General features: G+C 32.4%; 1 protein-coding gene across 2 annotated transcripts in view; it reads right to left on the bottom strand.

Moving 5' to 3' along the window:
• alpha-Man-Ia (alpha-Mannosidase class I a) overlaps window positions 1-21598 on the bottom strand; it is a 557932-nt gene that overhangs the window by 274941 nt on the left and 261393 nt on the right. Inside the window, exon 2 of one of the 2 annotated variants that reach the window (XM_089077689.1) lies at window positions 1290-1440. The exons of the other annotated variant lie outside the window; for it this stretch is intronic. The gene's annotated coding sequence lies outside the window, so the exon portion shown is untranslated. The remainder of the gene's footprint in view (window positions 1-1289; window positions 1441-21598) is intronic. 2 annotated transcript variants of the gene reach the window in all.

The raw sequence follows: 21598 nt of genomic DNA, 5'->3' as shown, positions 1-21598 counted from the left end.
CAGGACCAAATAGTGTTGTAGTTAAATAACTGTAAAACAGGTCAATGGATTCTAACATTTTTGTAATCAGTTTTATTGGCTGAAAGTGAAGTTTTCTCAACACTCTTTTGAGTTAAATTTCATTCTCGGAAAACTTTCTTTTAAAGTATAATTGTAACGTAAATCTTGAGTACACACTACGCACGTGCATCCGCGGTAGGATTGCTTTGCGGAACGTGGTCGAGGATGGCTCGATTCCTCTCAGTTTACAAATAAAGGAGTCCTCAGTCGGTGAATAAAAATTCTCGGCGTAGATAATCAGATTAAGGTATTTTTAATAATCAATACAATACAGTACGAGTCCTCGCTCGACTTGTCGCAACGCACGCACGGCACTCTCTCGTATGCGCGAAAAATCGCAGCTTCTTAACATCCCTTTTTTAAAACGCGAAGGTCAGCGACAAAGGGCGAGCATCGCCGGGCCGATCCGATCGGTAACGAAGACGAACGAAACGCAACGATTCGGGAACATTAAACTGCGCATAATGAAGGATTCAAGCGGCGAAAGAAAACTGTATGGATGCAATGCAATAAATATTAAACAATAATAAAGATAAATTTTTCATTTTTTAAAATAATACCCCCTATTTTCGAGTCATTAATCGATACAGGTTTTCTTTCTTTACAAAACGTATCGGAAAGATATACTATAGAAATTATTATTTTAGAAGTTATCTTATATTGTTCTAATATTATAAGATAAGATATTAAACAATTTCTAACAATTTTTAAACAATTTTATCATAGTTTTCTGTACAAAAAGATAATTATATAATTTACATGAAAATATGAAATATAGTATTTAAAAAGACAAAGTTTATCTCTATTGATCAAAGATAAATTTCCGAAGAATAAAATTTAGCTCGTGTGAAAGTTTATTTTCAGATATTAAAATTAACAAAAACATTACAATCCATTGATCTATCTATTCTACAGTTATTTAATTATAACACTTTATACAGCTCACTTTAATTAGAAAATAACAAATAATAAATGGAACTATGGTAATACAACTTTGAGCATTCTCAATACTCTTTTGAGTTCTATAAATCTTATTATTTCTTATCTTCTCAATTATTTAGAAAACGTAATTAATTCTTAAATTAATTAGTCCAAATTTCTTCGCATTATTAAAACATTTAATGTTAATACTGATCGCGAAATTCAAATTATAAATTAAAGAGAATGTTGATGCTGCACATCAGAAATTACAAATATGAATCACGCCTTTGGTATTTCGTGCTACTTACTTGCGAACCACCTGTTAGACGTAATTCGAGCACGACGGCAAAAATGTGAATTTTATTCCAAGTCTTTATAATCAATGAATCTTTCAGATTGTTCCTTGGAAGTAACTAACTCGACGAAATTAAGCCGATTAGGCCTCGCAATTATCAGCAACTGCGAAGAAAAAGCATCGACTATGTTATGTTAACCGAAATTTCGAACAAATAATCATAATTATTCGACTAATCAATAATTGTCTGCAGTCAACAGATGTTTAAATCGCTCTATTGATAAGTTCATTGACTCTAATCGCAAGGCTGATCCATCTAAGTGAAGATACTTTCTCGACGAAGATGATTGCATCGAATCAAATCATCGTGCTAAAATATTAAAGACAATATGCCACGGTATATATTGGGAGGGATGGCAAACGATATCGTCGATCAAGAAGGGGAAGTAGCGGAAAGAGGTGAGAATCAAAGAAGGTGAGATAGTTTGGAGATTCCGAAGTCTCTGCCGAAATGTGATCACTGCATTTTTTATTGACCCCGAGGCATCGCGAACGGTTTCTTCGGTCCTCCCTGCATCGAAAACTCGCGTGCATTTTATCGCCCGGTCGCTGCAGGCGTTACACCTGCAGATCTCGATTTTCTTTCCTTTTTGCTACGCAACGTGCCTTTTGGCGGAGCCTAAAATCTTTCAACTCTGCCCGTTCGTTATCTATTTCCTGGTCAAAAACCTTTAATACAAAGAGTTTTGAGAATATATATATATATATATATATATATATATATATACACACATATATATACACATACATACATATACATATATATATATATATATATAAAATTGCTTTTACACATGCGCGCGCACGATTGTCATAATTATAATAAAAAATTAATTACAATCTTTCAAAAAGAAATTTCATTATTGCAATTATAATCATTTTTTAAAAAAATAAGAATTTTTATATAATATTTTTATATAATATAAAATATTCGCTAAAATATTTTCCTAATGCTTGGTTAAAATACAGCTATCAAATGTATTGATAAAATATTATTGTTTGAAATTATATTACTTTCTAATTGTACAATCTACAATTGTAAATACAATGGAAATTGTTCATTGTTTTATAGTGATGCACTTGTTCAATGAAAAATTATATAAATAAATGTTTTAAATTCTATTTAAAAATAAATATTCTAATGATATTAATTTATTTGCTACGCTACATATTAATAAGATCAGACTATCATTCGTTAGATATTAGAACCAATATTAGAAATGTTAGAATTAAACGAGATGATTCCGCGTCACTTCATTAATAAAAACGGTAAATTAAATAGAACGCATTCTATGAAATATTGTGCTTTAAATTATTCACGAGGCCGCGAGTTTGTAGTACGATAACTGTCGATACTGCAAAATATTGAAGTAGAAAGTTTGAGATATCGAAGTTCAGATACAGTAAAGGTAACGTTCCAACATTTTGATTCAACTGGATCGTAAGCGATGGTCGAGATAGAAAAAGAGAGCGAGCGGAAAGAGAAGAAATGGCACAGAAAAAAAGATGCAAAGAATGAAAGAAAGAAAAAAAAAAAGAGGAAAAGAAGGAAAGAGGGAAAGAAGCAATGAGAGAAGGAGACAGCGTGTGATGGCGAGAGAAGTAAAGAAGAGCGGAGGGGGAAGATAAATCGTCGAAGCTGCACTCGGTGGCCAATAAATTGCGCGGCGCAGCCCCGAGGTTACCAAGATTGTTACGTGTCACATTCTTACGGAAAATTGGACCGATGGAAGTATCTTAAAGCCCAGGCAAATACGCATCGTGAATGGACACGAATACCTCAGACCACCCATCCAATTTGAAACTAATAAAGAAAATAATAAGAATATCACGTTCATTCCTTGAGTCTTTAATAAATATAAAGCAAGTTTCTTCCTTCTCTTGTCTTATCATATTTCAGAGAATATAAGACAGACTTTTCCATTAATCATTAATATTATACGCTACAACAGAATAATATCATGTAAAGAATTGCTGGAATATGGAACTTTATAGTAGGTTTTTAAAACTTTAACTATTCTGATTGATAAATTATAAACTCAAAAATTAATAATATTTCTTTTTTCATTTATATCTCGTAAAGTGATAAATATTTACATGGAAGCAAGAGACTTTAAAAAATTTCTCAGATAATAATTTCTATAAAGATGTAAGAAAGATGTATAAAAGCATACGATTTTCATCGCTATTTTATTTATTTATTAATTTAATTACTTTTTAATTTAATAATATATTAATAGCATATACAATAAAATGTAGCGATAAAGAAAGTAAAAAATTTTAATTTTTATTATATGACAAAAATAGAATTTTGCTAGGAAATCACATTTTTCATATTTGCATAAAAATTTCTAATCATTTGTTCTCATCAGTTGACTTCCTATTCCTATATTTTGTGCCTGAAGCAACATAAGAAAAACGAAAACATTCCTTAAGAGAGAGAGAGAGAGAGAGACTCGCACTTTTATTATTTCTGAAGAATAAGCGATCGCTGATCGTAAGGGTCGTATCTCTTAGCATATCAAGTTCGATGAGGCACAGAAAGATTCGCCACGATGACACGAAGAAGAATCGCGCGTTGTTAAGAAAGAAGATGAAGAAGAAGAAAAGAACAAGCAAAGGGGAGAGCGAAATAAGAGACGCGAGAGTAAGAGCGAGACATCGAAAGGTTAACGGGTGGTACAACCAATCTTACATTTCCTTCGAGATTTTACGAAGGGGGTAACAAATAGGGGTGGTAGAAGAGAAGAACGATAGCCAAGAAGGCGGCAGGAGCACTCCGGGAGTTTACGAGAGGACCGGTGCATGAACACGTCAAGGTGGTGCCTGGGGGCACACTGGTGGTTACCGTCCCGAACGTCCAATATGTGTGTGAATTCGTATACACACATATACGCATTCGTATATATGTGCGCGTGATATACATATATATATATACGGAGAAGCGGCGAGAACCTTGGAACCTGCCCAAGTCGAGTGTCGGGGGTACACTGTACCTCACTTTGAATACCTGGCATTAAAGCCAACTATAACGCTCTTTGGATCTCGATTATCGGCGATCCCACCTCTGAGTACAAGATATACGATTTTGTTACGGAATGCCATTAAAGATCCAGTCCAGTTTAAATATAGAATATAAATTAATATATTCAAATATATTTTTAGAATATTAATTAATATATTTGATAGATGTATCATCTATACTAGTTATCTATAGATTCAGTGCTTGTCATTGCTAAATTCTCATCTTTTGTATAAGATTGTATCACTGTACAAAATGAAACTATAATTTTGTCGAGATTATTTAATATTTGTAGTATAAAGAAAATTTTCAATAAGGGATGAAAGAGAAAATAAATACATTCCATATTAAAAAAAAATACTATTTGTGATTTTCGATTTGCTAAGTAATTAGAAATACTTTTCTCTCTTAAAATTAAAATAAATATAAAGCTCTACATATATTATTTAATCTTTTGTACAAATATTTAATAATCAGAGATCTTATTTTTTTAAATGACTTTTAATGACTTCAATCTAAATTTCAATAAATTTCAATAAATTACATTACAATTGATTTTCGCAATTATAGCATGTAAGAACATTGAAAGTTTTTTCAACTGATAAGAAATACGAATCATTGCTGACTTGTCTCGCGCATTGTAGTTTCCAGTTGCAAAAAGCTGTAGCTTTTTTATATAACTTTCGCTATAATTCCTTCTTGCGAGAACATTGCTCGCGTGACGTATCCCAGCATTTGTTTACTTCGTAATTTACTCAGTGCGTTTGCATGTTTTATGGACGTTATATAAAACGTCGGAAATATATGGCGTCTCAAATATTTAAAGTTCGCTGGGGAATACGAGGCGAGACCTTCTCGCTCCCCTATCCTAGCTACGTTTGAAATTTCCACAGTCAATCTCTCTTTGCGCCCTCCTCGCCGCTTCGTACCCCGTTTCGCTTCGTCTTTCTCTAGAAACCCACCATGCTGTGCAAGTCTGCAGAAGCTCCGATGGAAGTTTGCTTTCGTAAGCGAACGTACCGCTTCTCTAACTAGCGCAAACGGAAACAGCTCTGAGAGAGAGAGAGAGAGAGAGAGAGAGAGAGAGAGAGAAGAGAGAGAGAGAGAGAGAGAGAGAGAGAGAGAGAGAGAAGGGGAGAGAAAGAGAGTCCAGTCGGTGGTTCTCGAATAGGATCAACGGGTGCATACTGGCAAACCGTACCTAAACTCCGAGGTTTGATTCCACCTTCCCGTTGATGCAGCCTGAGACTTTGGCCCGGAGGTATGTCTACTTAGTTTGCCAACTCATTACCCAATTATCGTTATAAGATCAGAAACCAGTCCGACTTCGTAGCAAAGGTGAGTCGGAATAGTCGAGCGGAAATCTAAAGCGATGCTAATTGCGCCCTTCCGAATCGAGAGGCCTCGTTAGATATGCTGTAAAGTGGATATTTAAAAAATAAAGCTTCTCAGAAGAGCAAGACTTCTCCGTCACTTATACTATTCGGATAATCACATTGATCTCGTGCGAGAGTAGAGCACGAGCAAAATATAAGATCGCACATCAATTTCTTACTCTCATCTCATGACTCCAAATATGTAAGGCTATTACTTAAATCGATCATAAACCCAAAATAGACTTGAGTTTTTATGAGTTTTTATTTGTTAATATGATAATTAAAGTTCAGTGAGAGTTCTGTAATTAACGCTCATTATATATTTATGTCTGTAAATATATATATACAGGTTCATGTGCACACAAAGAAATTCGGATGACCGAAGACAATGCGGGCAACGTGTTAATCCCAAGATACCGCGTGTTTATCGAGGTTCGTCCAAGCGCTTCGAGACTAGTTGGATATCCTATGGTTCCTTCATACCTTCAAGGTATCAAGGGTCAGCTTTGTCAGTGGTACCGAAGTCACCAACATCCATGGCCACTAACTTACGTCGTGTGATTAAGTCAAGGACTTCCCACTTTGTGCATCGAGTAGCGCCGCGAGCCATACATATATCTGCCATTTTAAGCCACGGGAATTTATGTATACAGCAGAGTTCGCATTATTTCTGCCCTTCAAAAATGATTCGACATGTTCGGAATACTATGTTGCCGATAACATGTACATTAAAACAATAACATTATATTGATATCTCATTATCAGCACTGTAGCGATTTCGTTAAATGCCATTGTTCTGATTGGCGTTAATATCGTTAGTGACAGTTTATGTGGTTATTACATTGCACAATATTAAACTGGTATCGATATACTGGTAACGCAAACAACCGTGTACGCGTCGCTAATTAGCTTATAATTTCCACCGCATACGAGTATCGAATTTTTAACGAAATAATCACACATGATAACGGAATCGAATATTATCGGTAATCAAGCTTCGATTAATTATTACCGCATGCTACCGAGATTTCTATGTAAAGATAATACTAGAAGCAGAATACTAACATCGTTTTTTTTAAAAACGTCAAACAGCATTAGTAAAATGTACACTATTCTAATATAAGCATTAAAATTGTATTATACGTACACTGTTGGAAAAAATGTGTTGAATTTAACATAAATCGCAATGTCCCAAACGGTCCACTTAAAATTTTGTGTTAATTTAACATAATATGGATGTGTTAAATAGTAACACCGACACTATGTTAATATTTCAATAAAAAAGAAATGTATTCTTGATCTTAATTTTAAGTTAATTGTGTGTTACAATTAACATAATTTTTATGATAAAATAACATGTCGAGACGCGTCAAAATTCAAGACTGTGCCGAAACCACACAAAGAATAATAACAAGTCATCCCCATTCCTGTTATAGAGTAAAACCAATATTTTTTTGTGTAAATTTTAACATATTGAATAAATACGTACGAATTGTGTTATTTTAACACATTTCTTAAATCATTTTAATAATTTTACATTTTATATTTGTTAAGGTCAGTTAACATAGTAGACATGTGTTAAATTTACATATAAATATGTAGGTTATTTAACACAAAAATTTTAACAAGGACCGATTTTAACACAAATACAAAATGTTTTTTACTGTGTACATATATGTACGTATCTATTTCGTTCTAAATTAAAATCTTGTTGTTATATAGATATATTAATTAGATATATAGAGATATATTAATTAGATATATTAATATCTTGATATTTAATTGGAGGAGATAAGACTTGCAAAAGAAACTTTTGGTATTAGCAGTCGTAAAACTTGACAATTTCATCACGATCTAACTAACACGAAGACGATAGATGATTAACAAGGTGTCTCGCCGACACGGGGTCGTTGGCTCGTAAAGTTAGTTGATACAATGCGACGTGCGACGCAAGCTGCCTTAGTTGGCTTCTGTGTCTTACGTACGGTTTCTGTCGGATACGAATTCATCTTGAGTCGAGCAAAATGCAGCCACTGTCGCGCCGGTCGTTCCGATAATCTTCTCGTTGACCGAGGCGCCTAAAGTCATTAAGTTTTCGACTTTGCAAGTGTCGTGTAAATACCTTTGATCATCATACCACTAATTACATTTAATTTAATGGCAAGCTAAAAATAGCAACGTATATCACTTAGTTTACTTTTATTAATATTGAGCAAATTTAGATTTATTTTAAACTAATAATCAAATATTAAATGTTAATATACAATAAGTGTAAAATAATTTTATTTCGAAATTCAATCCATGTCTGATAATAGTACGAATATACTATTTTTACAGTTATACTAAATCTACGACATAAAGCAGTACATCTTGTTTCACAATGATGTGCATTTGAAATCAGTGAAACGTCATACAAACGTTACATGGCCCAAGTAAATCGTTCGACATACATTATTCAATTATGAGATCGTGCGAATGACATTGAGGGAAAGCAATTCTCGAACGAGTTGAGAATCAAATTTAATTCCATTTGTAACGGAAGAGAAAAAAACTCGAACTCTGAAATATATATATGCAGTGGAATTACCTGATTGAAAAAGTCGGTTATATCAAGCGATAGTCGTTATTCCAGTCAAATTTCAATCATTGCGATTGCTAACGGTAATTGAAAGAGTTGCTTTGTCGAATGAAAAGTCACTTATTGATGTCTAAAATATGAGGATACAATCTAGCTTTTCTTCAAATATAAGAAAAAAATATTTACAGATTACAATATAATTACAATATTATTCTTTTGTAATTATTAAAATTTGACCTTACAATATCTTAGAGTAATTAAAATTCGGATATTATAAGTATTTATTTTTTTATAAATTTAAGAGATATAAATATAGAGATTATTATTGAATTGCTGCATACCAACAATTATTTTAATAATAAAAATATTAAGATTCAATTTGAAACAATTTCTAACGCGAATCATTTCTCTTGTTAATATCACATGTAAAAATGTAGTTTAATTTTTCTTTGTTTTACTCACTATATACGTTTTTTTTTTCAGTTGAAAGAGAGTCTATTTTATTTAATTAACTTTGCTTTTAATTATTAACGTTTTTCATTTCCATCAATTATAATATTGATTTTATTTAGATTCGAAGTTTTTGCAATTTGTAAATATATAATTTAATAATGGTTTCCGATCTATCTCAACTGAAAAATACTATCATCAACGATTCATATGGAATCAATGAAGTTTCAATTCACCTTTGGGAGCGCCGTCAAATTAGCAATAATAATATAAATGCCGAAAGAAGAAAAAAATCACTGTTTAAAATAGAATACAATAAATTTTTTTATAACTTTAGTGCATTATTTTTTATTACAAAACCGAATCTTATAATATTCTACATTCTAAAAAGAAATAATTCTAATTAAGAATTTTCAAAGTCAAAACTTAATAGTAAATTAGTTAATAGTAAATCAATTCACATTTAATAAGATATCATAGAGAATAAGTTATACAGAGATATAGAGATCTAAAGAAAATTTATAAATTTATAAATTTTCAGAGTAAATTATTTTTAACAAATTTATTAAATGCAATTATTTAATTAGTTATTGTTTGATATAGTAGAAAGTACAAGACAAGGAACAATCAATGGTGAACATCGTGAATGCATACGACGAATTTAAATTTGGCACAAGCCGTTCGCCTGCTACCATTCCTCACATTGCACGACTACAAAAGACCATCCAACCTGTTGGCTCAGGATCGCACGCTAGAAACATTGAATCCTCGTTCAACTTTCGTGTTTAATATAATGAAAGACGATCTAACATGCCAGCTTACAAAAGCTATTGTTTATTCTGTTATAATTTAAAATTAAATTTATGTTTTAAATTTATGTAAGACTATTTTTAGACTTGTACAAATTAAATTACATATTATTTAAGATTAAAATTATTTGTTGTTACCGTAACTATTTAAACTTTAGTATGTAAAATAATTGTTAAAAACATATTTGTCACAAAATATATTTTGACAAAAAAAATGTTTTTATAATTTGATGTAAAAATTTAAAATTACTATTGTTATTAATTAATATATAATTGAAGAATGTAATCGTATAACTTATTATTTTATATATTATAAAATTTAACAATATGTATAATTTAACAATATGTTTAATCTAAGACTAATATATTTAAATGGAAAATTGTGATTGAAAAAAACTAAAAAATGAATAAAAGAAAGAGAGAAATAATTGTAATATGATATAATCTTATATTATTTACAGTTCGGTAAATAAAACGAAATTTTAATAAAAAGAAAATAATTTACCTTTTATCAACTATAATTCGCATTAATGAATCAGTTAAAGAAATCAATAAACGGAAGTTTTGTGGTTGACAATATTGCAATTGGAAAAATGCCAAAATACGACACTTTGCATTTCTGGATAATGGATTCGAAGAATGCATTTTTTGACCTCAGCATTGAAACTATATAAATACTCAGACTAAAATTCATTTTCATTTAAGATTTAGCATTTAAATAAATAATATCAATTAGAACTTTTATAGCAAATGTGTTCAAGATTTAGATAATTAAATAAAGAAATAATTCAAAATAAAAAAAGTAAATTTATTTGTTACTTTTGTCTATTTCACTTCTTAAAATATGAAATATAATTATTTTTATGTTTTAAAGACATAAGACATTTTATGAATTTATATTTTGACAAATGATGTAAAATTGAAGCAATTAGAACAATTATAAGTAATTAATTTTAATTCATCTTTTATTTTAAATTTATAAAAAAAACTTGATAAAAATGCGCTTTATTATATTGGAACATCATTTATAGCACATATCGATTAAAAAAAGTTAATCAATTATTTCAATTAACATTCTATTAATAATCAATTATTTAATGTTGTAATAAATAATAACTTATGGACGAATCAGGTCTTTTTATTTAGAAGAAATCTCAGTGAAATTTTGAGCCCATTCGCAGATTTAGGAGAGGTTTCAGAGAGAGGTATGAAGTCTCGCTTCCGCATGGGTGGGCCACTGTCGCGTCGTTATTAAAACAGTCCCGGCGGCACTTAATCACCGAGTACGAGACCCGCAATACGAAATACACGAGCTTTTTCCAGCCGCAATTTCCGCTAGTACACTTGTGACTCTCGAGCGTGCTCATCATGTTCGCAGGATTACCTACTGACAAAGTAAATTACATGCGCATTTTATAACAATATTTTTCTAATTGATCTACATAATGTATAAAGATGTATGTAATTTTGTAGAAAGAGATTATCAGACGTCTTATCAATATCGTTCAGCGAGAGATATAAAGACTTCAACCAACTCGACAAATTCTTACTAAATGCTTATTTCCAGATAAATTTTTCTATTAAAGAAACTTTCCACAATCCTATTCGGTAAAAGAAACTAACACATTAAAAAACTTTTAATATCTTCTTTTCGCTATAGGAAAAAAAAAAGAAATTCCTATATAAAAGTGGAATGTCATTCTTCATTGACATTTTTCGAAACAAGAATAGAAAGATAGAAAATATCAGTATTGTCAAATGTCAAATGTACGACAAGCATAATAGACAAGTCGACATCCTCCATGTCGGTGTCGTGGCATAAATAACGTTACAAGCGCCGACGATTCATAAATTCGTGCTCGCATATCTCTTCGTCCTGACATTTTTCACAATCTTTTTTATTTTATTTATAATCACTGCATGTAATTTGTCAAAAAACTTGTCGACACTTTAATTTCCTTAAAAAGACACAACTTTAAATCCTATTTTATAACAATGTAATTATGTTAAAAGACAAAAATTATGAATGTTAAGTTATTTTTTAATTGTTTTTAAAATCTTTTTTAAAATCGGATATACAAAAGGCTCATAAAAGATTTGCGCGAACTATTCATGGAAATAGTTTATTAATAATATATTTACTACCTAAACGATCGTAAAGCTATATATGCTCTCAGTTTTTAAAAGGATGACAAATAAATATAATGGAATAACATTTTTAATTATTATTTGTTAATTTTTAAAATTCTTAGAAATTATTATTTACCGAAATATCTTGCAAAAATGGAAAGGTTCATCAAGAATTCATAACAGTTGCAGCGAAAGTGATCGATTATAAGAAAGTACAAGAAAAAGCTACAATGACTAATTAGACGAGTTCGAAGTCTCAGGTTGACAAGGATCTTAAGAAACTCGTCGAGTCATAGAAGCATTTTCAGAAGTTTAACGGATAAAAGAAAGAAGTCTCAAGAGAAGATACAAGAGAATACAAGCCACGTACTCTTTCTAAAAATTATTATAAGAAGAAAAATATAATTATAAAATAATTATCTTGTCTTTAGTTGTAATTTCAAATAGAATAATATCTCCTATAAAAAAAATTACAGGATATTAAAGGATATTAAAATTTAAAGGATATTAAAATCAAATATTTAATAAAATCAGAATGTAATATCAGAATATGTGTGATTTATGAATATTTCGACGTACATTTACATTTTTAATAAAAATTATTCTTATCACAAATACATTGATATAATTCTTTAAATTTTGTTAAACTTGAGCTGTATATGAATATATTAAATGTGTAATAAATATAATTTATAAATTTTGAAGCTGTCAAAAATATTCTGATTTCTAAAAAAATAATTTATACTTTAAAGAATAATATCATATATCGTTATAAAAGTGATTAAAAGATTGTTTAGATTTGACTTTAAAAAAATGAATATTCAGATATTTTTATAAAATTAAGAGTATAAATTATAATCTTCTCTGTAAATTATGCCAAATTATGATTTTGGGAATTTATTATAATTATTTTAATAATAAAGATGTTCATAAAAATTTTCAAAATATATTGATTGCGTCTATGTGATAACTTAAAAATTCCATGAAATCAATTTTAGTAATAAATGTCGTATTTAAGTATCTTAAAATTTATAAGTCTCCTTCTTATTACGTTCGCTATATTTTACTCACTCGCATGTTTAATCGCTCTATAATTAAAAAGATTCCGGAGAATGGTATACTCTCTTTAAAGTGCATTCTTGAGATTGCAAAGAGAGGAATTTTGCAAGTTTTAAATAAGCTATGCTTTCCAACTTTTATCCATCTTTTGCTCATTCATATAATATTTAATAAGTCTGATTTAATTCATGAATCGGGAGCAATTTTAAAGAGGTTCCTGTTAGCGTCGACGACGTTCGCATGAAAGCATTCCATTGGAATTTCAAAGGCACAAGTATGCACAGCATGCACAAGAATCTCACGGGCTATCTCGAAGGGCTTCGCGGTCACGCTTCAGGTGATGCTTTCGATCCGCGTTTCCGAAACGATAAAGATTCGCCGGAGATTACAAAAATTCCTGAATGTGGGTAAGGGTACAAACGATCGACGGCACATCGAATCCAGAAGCGACGGCATCCTCCGCATCCTACTCGACGTATCCGAATGGCTCGAAGGGACACCGAAGGTACCGCGAAGCATTTCGTTGTGCCCACAAGCTGAACGGACACTCGACTTGCATCAGACGTGCTCTATGACCATGTCGACCCCAGTACCCTCGTAATCGCTATCGGGGCGATTTATCTTGATCCGCGTGCGAAATAAAAGAAGGGCGAACGCGGGGATGAGGAGAGCGAAGGGAAAGAATTTGCGGAGCGGTTCGTGAGATCGTTGAACCGGCGCGACGCAACCGTCTCGACAGACGATCGATTCGGCTCGAATTGAACGTAGCAATTGTGCTCTGCTTGTTTCGAATTAGCCCAAATTTCTTATTTGAGCAAAGGGCACGTGTTCTTTTAGGGCTAAAACGAGAATTAAATTACTATGAGTTACTTTATGCTGCGCTTAATGGACATTTTAATAATAAAATGAGAATCATATTTAATTAATTGTCACTACTATTCTTAATTGTTATGAAATTATTATTAATAATTTAATAAGATCATCCTTCTCATGTGCGATTGAATATTATTCATATGGGCTATGAATGCACAGATAGATGATAATGTTGATAAAAGAATATATCTCAAGCGTACTGTAATTTATGATTAGAAAGAATCGAGTGCACTCTTTGTTAAAAACCTGCAATTGCACCCCTGTGCTTCACAAATTGGAATAAAGAAGTTCTTCTGAAGAGAAATACGGGATGACGTCTGTTTTGATCGAAAAGAAGAGAAAGTAGGTCACAAATGATATGACGACATCCGGCTTCACGAAGTCGACTATAGCGTTTTCGTACTAACTCTATTCTCAAAGATTTATGGAGAGAATTTATTTCACGCAAAGCACGTCAAATCGTCTCGATCTCGATAAGCAAGACTTTCTTCTAATTTCAAAAGCTTCATCGAAAAGGCACACATTTATTAATTGTAAGTACTAACTAATCTGATATAATATTAATTAAAATTATTTATATAATTGAATTTGTATATATAACTAATGTTCGAATGTAGAATATAGAAAAAATATTCAAATATAGAATATTCATTAGTTAATGACAAGGTAATTCCAAATTTTCATAATTCTTTTAGATAAATATTATTTTATTTTATTAAAATCAATTACGCGATAATGTAAAGAAAAAATTATTTTTCTATGTAATATTTATTATCTTTATTACATAAAATAAAAAAATTTTTTAAATTTTATTAAATATAAATTTCTATCGCGCAATGTACTTTTTTTACATAAAAAAAACTTCTTTTAAATCATCTTCAAATAATATATAAAATTTCTAGTAATTCATAGTTCCTAAAAAAAATCTAAAAATAGAATTATAAAATTATAGATTTGATAGATCAAAATATTAAAACGATTTTTCAACTTAAAATGATTATTATCTGTTGATAACATTAAATAAAACTAATAAAATCTTTATTTGAAAGAATTAATTGGTGGAAAAATAAACTATTAAATAGTCTTTTCATATTATGTCTATACATATTAATATACTACTTTTCATATTATTGCGTAAAAAATAATTCAGATAAGACATAAATTCAGTCATCAAATCTTAAAGCTAATTGGCTTGTGATAATTTATCTAATAAAATCTGAGTATATCTTAATATATCAACAGTAAATATATTATGTAGAGATTAATTTCATTTGTAATTAACAACATAAGTAATCATAATAACTGTGATAAGATAAAATTTAATGAAATAAAAATTTATGAGTCGAATTAAGTATTATTATAATTTCAAGATCCTGATATTATTCATAGGTATTGTAATATTTATAAAAACAAAAATTTTGTTTTAAGGAAAACATTCTATTTATTTATTTATTTTGAAAATAAATCCATTTTATACTTGAATACTTGAAGTCGTCCTAACAGCTTTATTAATTGACTATTCAATTAAAGATAAAAACCGCAATCAAGGAAAAGTTAGGTTCAGTTAATTACATATACGTGATTATTGATTGAAGATACTGCAAAAGTTACGATTAGCTTTCAATACAAGAAATATGATAGCTAGCTATATTTCCAACACCACAAATTATCTACAGACCATATCGTATTACATATTTGACGTTTTACGAGCAAACTTGCGACTTCGAGTTTCCAGCAACATGCTGCTTCCATCACATAGTTGTGGTCATGATACCCGAATCGAATGTGGCTTGTATGCGACTCATGTGTGCAATGCGCATGTTGCATACTTTGAAACTAGAATTCGTGAAACATTTTCAAACTTGCTCAGCCATAAAATTTTGGGTGCGAATATTTCATACTTTACTGTGACACTTTACTGTTACATTGTTATTTTTCTTAGAAAGGAGTAAACATATTCAACTGCATTTTAATAAAAGATTTTTTGACATGCAAATTAAAAAAATATTATTAATTAGAAATGTATTAACAGACGTACTAGTTTATTATCGTTAAACAAAATTAAAAACTAAAAATGAAAATCTAAATTAGGATAAAATAAAATTCAGAAAATGTGTAACGTATAAGGGCATACATGTGTGTTGTCAATACTTATGTTTTAATAATATTTCGTTATCACAGAGGAGAATATTTCTTGAATATTCGATACAGCATGCACATTTCAATGAATATGCTGCTAAGTATCTTGCGCCAAAAATAGCCTGCGGCCATTTTTCATTCTGTTCACTCTATCGACAATTCTTAAAAATAAACTTCTAAGAATATGACAATATTTTATCTAATGCCTCGTGGGACACAAGTGCAACACACATTTATACGTGCGTATATAATGCGCAGCACATATTTCCCCGGATGCTCGTACATGTTCGAAAGAAATCAATTCATATCGTTCTTGTGGTTCTGATGTAGAATTACACCTCAATATTTGCATAAAAATACAACCGTAGCTTTCAAGTGCTAATATCATCGAGATAACGTGCCTATGAAATTTTAATTTCCAACGTGATACTATACAAAAAAAAAAAAAAGACCCGTGGTCGACGTTCTTACATTCTCCGATATTAGACTTCCGCATAATTAAATGATGTACCACCTGACCGTGGTATGCGGTATCAAGTTCCACGTTCTATAATTATCTATATATTATATAAGCTTATCTATATATTATATAAGCGTCGCAACGTTTCCAGGATAACTGGTATACGCTCGTATTCGCGTATACCGGTTTTTCAGACGATTGTCGGTTAACTTACTCCGACAGCGAGCTATGCTGGCCTTTGTGATTCGAATGTGTCGAACGGACGTGAACGAGCCGTTCGTTATAAATACCTTAGCAAAACGGTGTCATTAATCAACCCCCCCCCCCCGTTCTTCGTCGCGCACGAGAATGCTAGAGGTTTCTGGTAGACCGCTTTGCTGGGCGCATTCGCTAATAAATGTTTCACGGTGACATGTACACCGGCGACGTTCTCTGTGGTTCCACGCCGTTGCCGTTGTATAGTAAACGGGGAACGTCCAAGCTCATCCCGTTTTACTCCTTCGTCTACCAATGTGCAGTGACTGCACTGTCGACTTCGCGATAACATAATGTTAAAAGACAAAAGTCCACGCTCTCGGTTGATCACACAATCCAATGTGTCGTCTAATCCAATTTTTCTGTGCATGTGGACATCATGCATGGATATCATAAGTTTTCGAGTTTAAAATAAACTCGAAGTTTAGAATAAACATTTAAAGATTGATTATAAATAAAATTTGAAATACTCCTCCGGTGTACTTATTGCACAAATATTTTGCTATTTTACAATAAACATTTCTCTCGAAAGCAGATGATATTTTCGTTAAAGTATATACGAAACCACTGTGACTTGTATATTTTTGAGTTTTTCCAATATTGTTATATTATAATTTCATTTTTCGTTTAGTACGCGGAAGTATACCGATACAAATCTAGTCCTTTCGCAAATATTCGTTAAACGGAGGAAAATTTGTCGAACATCAGGATTCGGTATTTTCGTCGCGTTTCAAGCCTCTATTTCATTCCAGTATTACAAACGCACAAAACCCGTTCTCCCGGCAGGATACATAATCTGCAATTGTATTATACGACGTACGCGTTTCCCGTCGTACAGCTATACGGATTAAATTAATTTAGTAGCATGCGACGTTGGAAACTGCAAACGCATCGACCACGTCGCATGGGAATTGCTAGAAGTTTTCGAGAAACTGCGTTTTCGTTGGTGCATCCCATTCTCTCCTTCTCGCTCCCACTTGCGCCCCATCCTTTCTTCATCCTTTCCTCCCTCCCTGTTCTTTATAACTATGCGACATGTTGTATGCATCTCTTGCTACCGGACGACACGTGGATTAAATTAATTTTCCGGCGAGCGTCTACTACTAGCTACTTGCACAAAAGCGGCGTTAATGCCGGCGTGGCAGGTGGTTGGGCAAAATGATTTCCGTGTGGAAACTGTAACCAGAGCCATGGTCTTAAAATTAAGAACCGGGATTAAAAAGTGTAAGTCGTACCGAGCGTGCCAGCAAAGTCGTAAGTCAAATCATCATACTTATGGGACTCTTAAGTTTTCTTCATTTAAATCTTTCTTTTTATTACGAATAGCAAGCGCGTCTATAAAATTAATACTACTGTTTTTAATAGTCCTTTAATTTAAACTAATATAGTCGGTAACAGTTCGAGTAAACACCGTAATTATTCCATTAAATTATAATCTATTTAATCTATTTTTAATGTAAACCATAATAATATTTGAAAAGTAATGAAAGTTTAAATGTAGTCTTATTTATGATGATTTATGACATTTAATTTATGATTTGAATCATTTTAACGATTTTATTGACTTATTCTTCTTCATTCGTTTATTTTAAAATCATATTCTGTAATACATGTTACATTATTCCTGAGTATATAATTCCTGAGTACTAATATATGTATAATTTATATAATATTATATTTCTACATTTGTATATTTTCTCATCGTATATTTTCTTCTTTTCAACTTAAAATATCAGTGAGATTATTAATGCAAAATCAAAAATGTATTACGTAATAGTCATATTTTTCACAAAATATAATGCTTACTTTATAGAAAATATTATTTTCGCATTTTTAAGTATTCATGCAACAATTAATTGTCTCTATTACTAAATTCCATGTAAACAATAAAACAGAGATTAAGCTTGGCGTTTGATTTCGCCCGTTAGTACGCTAATGTATTCCCTATTAGCGGTCCCGACCAAATTATTACCGGGCATCGATCATAGAAATTTGACACTTATATGCACCGAAATTTCGCTAACACCACCATGGCTCTCTGCTCGAGAATGATCGATTGCCCTTTACCGTGATTGATCCAGAGCTACCTTGTAACGTTCGACGTAGGATGAAGGGTCGCACCCTTCTCTCACATAACGGAACTTTAGTCGCACGCAATCGATCGCGGCAATTGGAAAATTATGACTGACCAATCAGATAAAATCGGTTGGATAATCAATCACGATCTCGTTGGTTTAAAAACAAATATTATTTCTTTTAATAATTATGCAAAATAGTAATCCAGACAAAGAAATAATAAAAATAACAGATTTCCTTCTTTGCCTCTGACATTTTATCATATGTTTTGTTATAATATAAACTAGTAAATATGTATTCGTTACTTTATATAACATTTCACATAAGCATCTATTTTTTATCTATTTTATCTATTTTTTCTGATATTTAAATGTGATATACATCACTAGCGTGTTCAACTAATTACGTATGTAAAAATAATTACAAATGCACTTATTAATTATCATATGCGACAAAACAATATATTGTTCAAACAACATTTCGACGATAAAAGATTAAAAAAAAAAAATTTGTGCAGATTTCTGATCGATCAAACAAAATTTATATCCATTGCACACAACGCTGCCAAAAACCTTCCAGGCATTATGTCGTTTTTCATCGACGATTATTGGAATCAACAGGATCGATTGGTTGACATATCGTTGTTGGTCGATAAGACATGATATAATTTTGCTATACCAGCCGAAGTAAATACAGTTAATCAACTGCCGCGTTGGCTTTTTCAAGGTTGGTAATAAGCGAGTTTTTCGACGAAGAAAGACCGGGTGGATGAAACCGCCGTAAGGGAATTTGCAAGAATTCTTCAAGATCAATGTACGATACTGTAGACGAAGGGCCTATTTTTCGAGACCTTCGATATTGCATCGTCGCTCGTCGTTCAATAAACTCGAACAAATTTCCATAATTTTATAGAACATAATTTTGTGTGTGTGTGTGTGTGTGTGTGTGTGTGTGTGTGTGTGTGCGTGCGTGCGTGCGTGCGCGCGCGCGCGCGCGCGTGTGTGTGTTGTATATATAATCATTTTATTCTCCACATAATTCTTATGAGAAAATATTTAATCAATTTGTGTATGATATGATCTACTTTTTAATTCATTTTTACAATAACTAATCTAAATTCTTTTAAACATATGTTATTAAGAAAAATTAAGATTATAAAGCCTTCCTCAATTTCTTCTATTTTTTTTTTTTTTAGTTCGGATTATATAAATACAATTATTATGTATTTCTGAATCTTGCGTTCCGAAATAGCCTGCTTTGATTCACGCGCTCTTGGTATGCGATGACAAGAGCAACGGTGTTACTTAATAAGTAAGATCAAGGCCTTGCGGTTTCCTTAATTTGTATCAGCGGCGGTCAAGTTGTGGCAGGCATCTAGTTTGGCCACTAGACCTCAAGTAGTCAACCCCATCAAAGTGCATGCCGACACACGTTCTCCTAAACCCATATTCAAATCTGTGTGTCTCCTGTACATGCACATCGATACACGCTACTACATCTTGAATATGTCGTGCAATACAATCCCGTATTGTAACTTCACCGACTTCACCTTCGCTTATGCGTCTACACTGCTAATCAAGTTTCGGTCGCTCGCTCCCGTTGGACTCATCTTTCGTCTCTCCTGTTACAACGAGCGCTTAAAGTACTTCAGCTAGAGAAAACGGTCACTTGCGAAGCAAAGTACCTGTACTAACCGCTCACTCTAGAGACTCCGAGGACTTAGAGCTGTTTTTAGCGGTATAAAGTGTCCTATACAACTTCGTAGCAGTTAAGACTAGCGGTCTCCGGTAACCGAAATATGCATAATGCATGGAAAGGACCTTCTTCGCTCGTTAAGAACGTTGTCACAAGTAGTTATTGTATTCAGCGCAAGAAGGAAATCTTCGAAAACTTAATCAATTTATATACAATTGAATAATAAATTCATGTAACAGAGATAACGTAACAGAAATAAGTACTTTATTTTGCTTTTCGTTTAGTACTTAATATTTATTAGAATAGTTGCACAAATTAGGAAAAATCGATAACATATTTTTTTATGAGAGAACATATTTTAGTTGGGATTGATAACCACGATACGAATAATTTGGAAAGGGGATATAACGCGACGCCGAGTGTTCTTAGATAAATGAGTGTTTATTGGAAATTCTGCTCGACAGAATGCAAAGCCAGACAAGCAACCACTCCGCCGTGCTTGCTTTTATCCAAACCCCTTCGCATTCATCGCTCTTCCAGACAGTCCTTTTCCTGCTTATGGCGAATGCGACTGCCTCGGATATTTCCATTTACCTTTTACTCTGGCAAACAAGGCGGGATCTTCATGGCTGTTCAAACGAGATCTCCAATAGCTCGTGGAAATTGGATAGACATTGGAAATGAATCGAAAGAGCAAATAACGCGGAGCAAGGGATGGCGTGCTCTTCGGTGAAGTGGCGAACCGATGAGTGGGGCGCCGGGACTTGGTCGTAGCCTTTGTGTCACCGAGGATAGACGGGGGGGGTTTGAAACAGCGAGGAGTTGAAGCGCACTCCGACGTACGTACGGAACACGATTTTACGGCACTCACGAGGGATGCTCTCGGAACGTCCTCGATAATCCCACGAGCGCTCTTGATCTGCTTGATCCGTTTCCACTGTCTCTATCCTCCTACTCTATCGTCACGAGATGTTTAAATGGCCCTGACAAGTTATACGCAATAAATGGTGACAGTTTAATATTTAGCAATATGTTGAATATAATTTCGACGACGAGTCTCACTTAACGAGCAGGATTTGGAGCTTTCGACGGTAAACTTCCGATCGCACGATATGCATATTTAACGATCGCACGATGTTATATATTTAACGCGGCAGTAAAGCTCACAAGTTGTAGCGGCGCTTTTTAACATTGCTTGCGCGGAAAGGTTACGGAAGTACTTGCTAACAAGTCCAAAGTTTCTACACGGAGAAGGAGGCGTGTGCTCGGGCGGGAATATACGTCCGGAATTAATAATGCGCCGCTAAAGCTTTACCCATATAATACGCGGCTAAGTACGG

This window comes from Pogonomyrmex barbatus, unplaced genomic scaffold, assembly GCF_055798465.1.
Source record: "Pogonomyrmex barbatus isolate J1 unplaced genomic scaffold, ASM5579846v1 scaffold20, whole genome shotgun sequence".
NCBI lineage: Eukaryota > Metazoa > Arthropoda > Insecta > Hymenoptera > Formicidae > Pogonomyrmex > Pogonomyrmex barbatus.
This window is presented reverse-complemented; position numbering and strand designations above follow the sequence as displayed.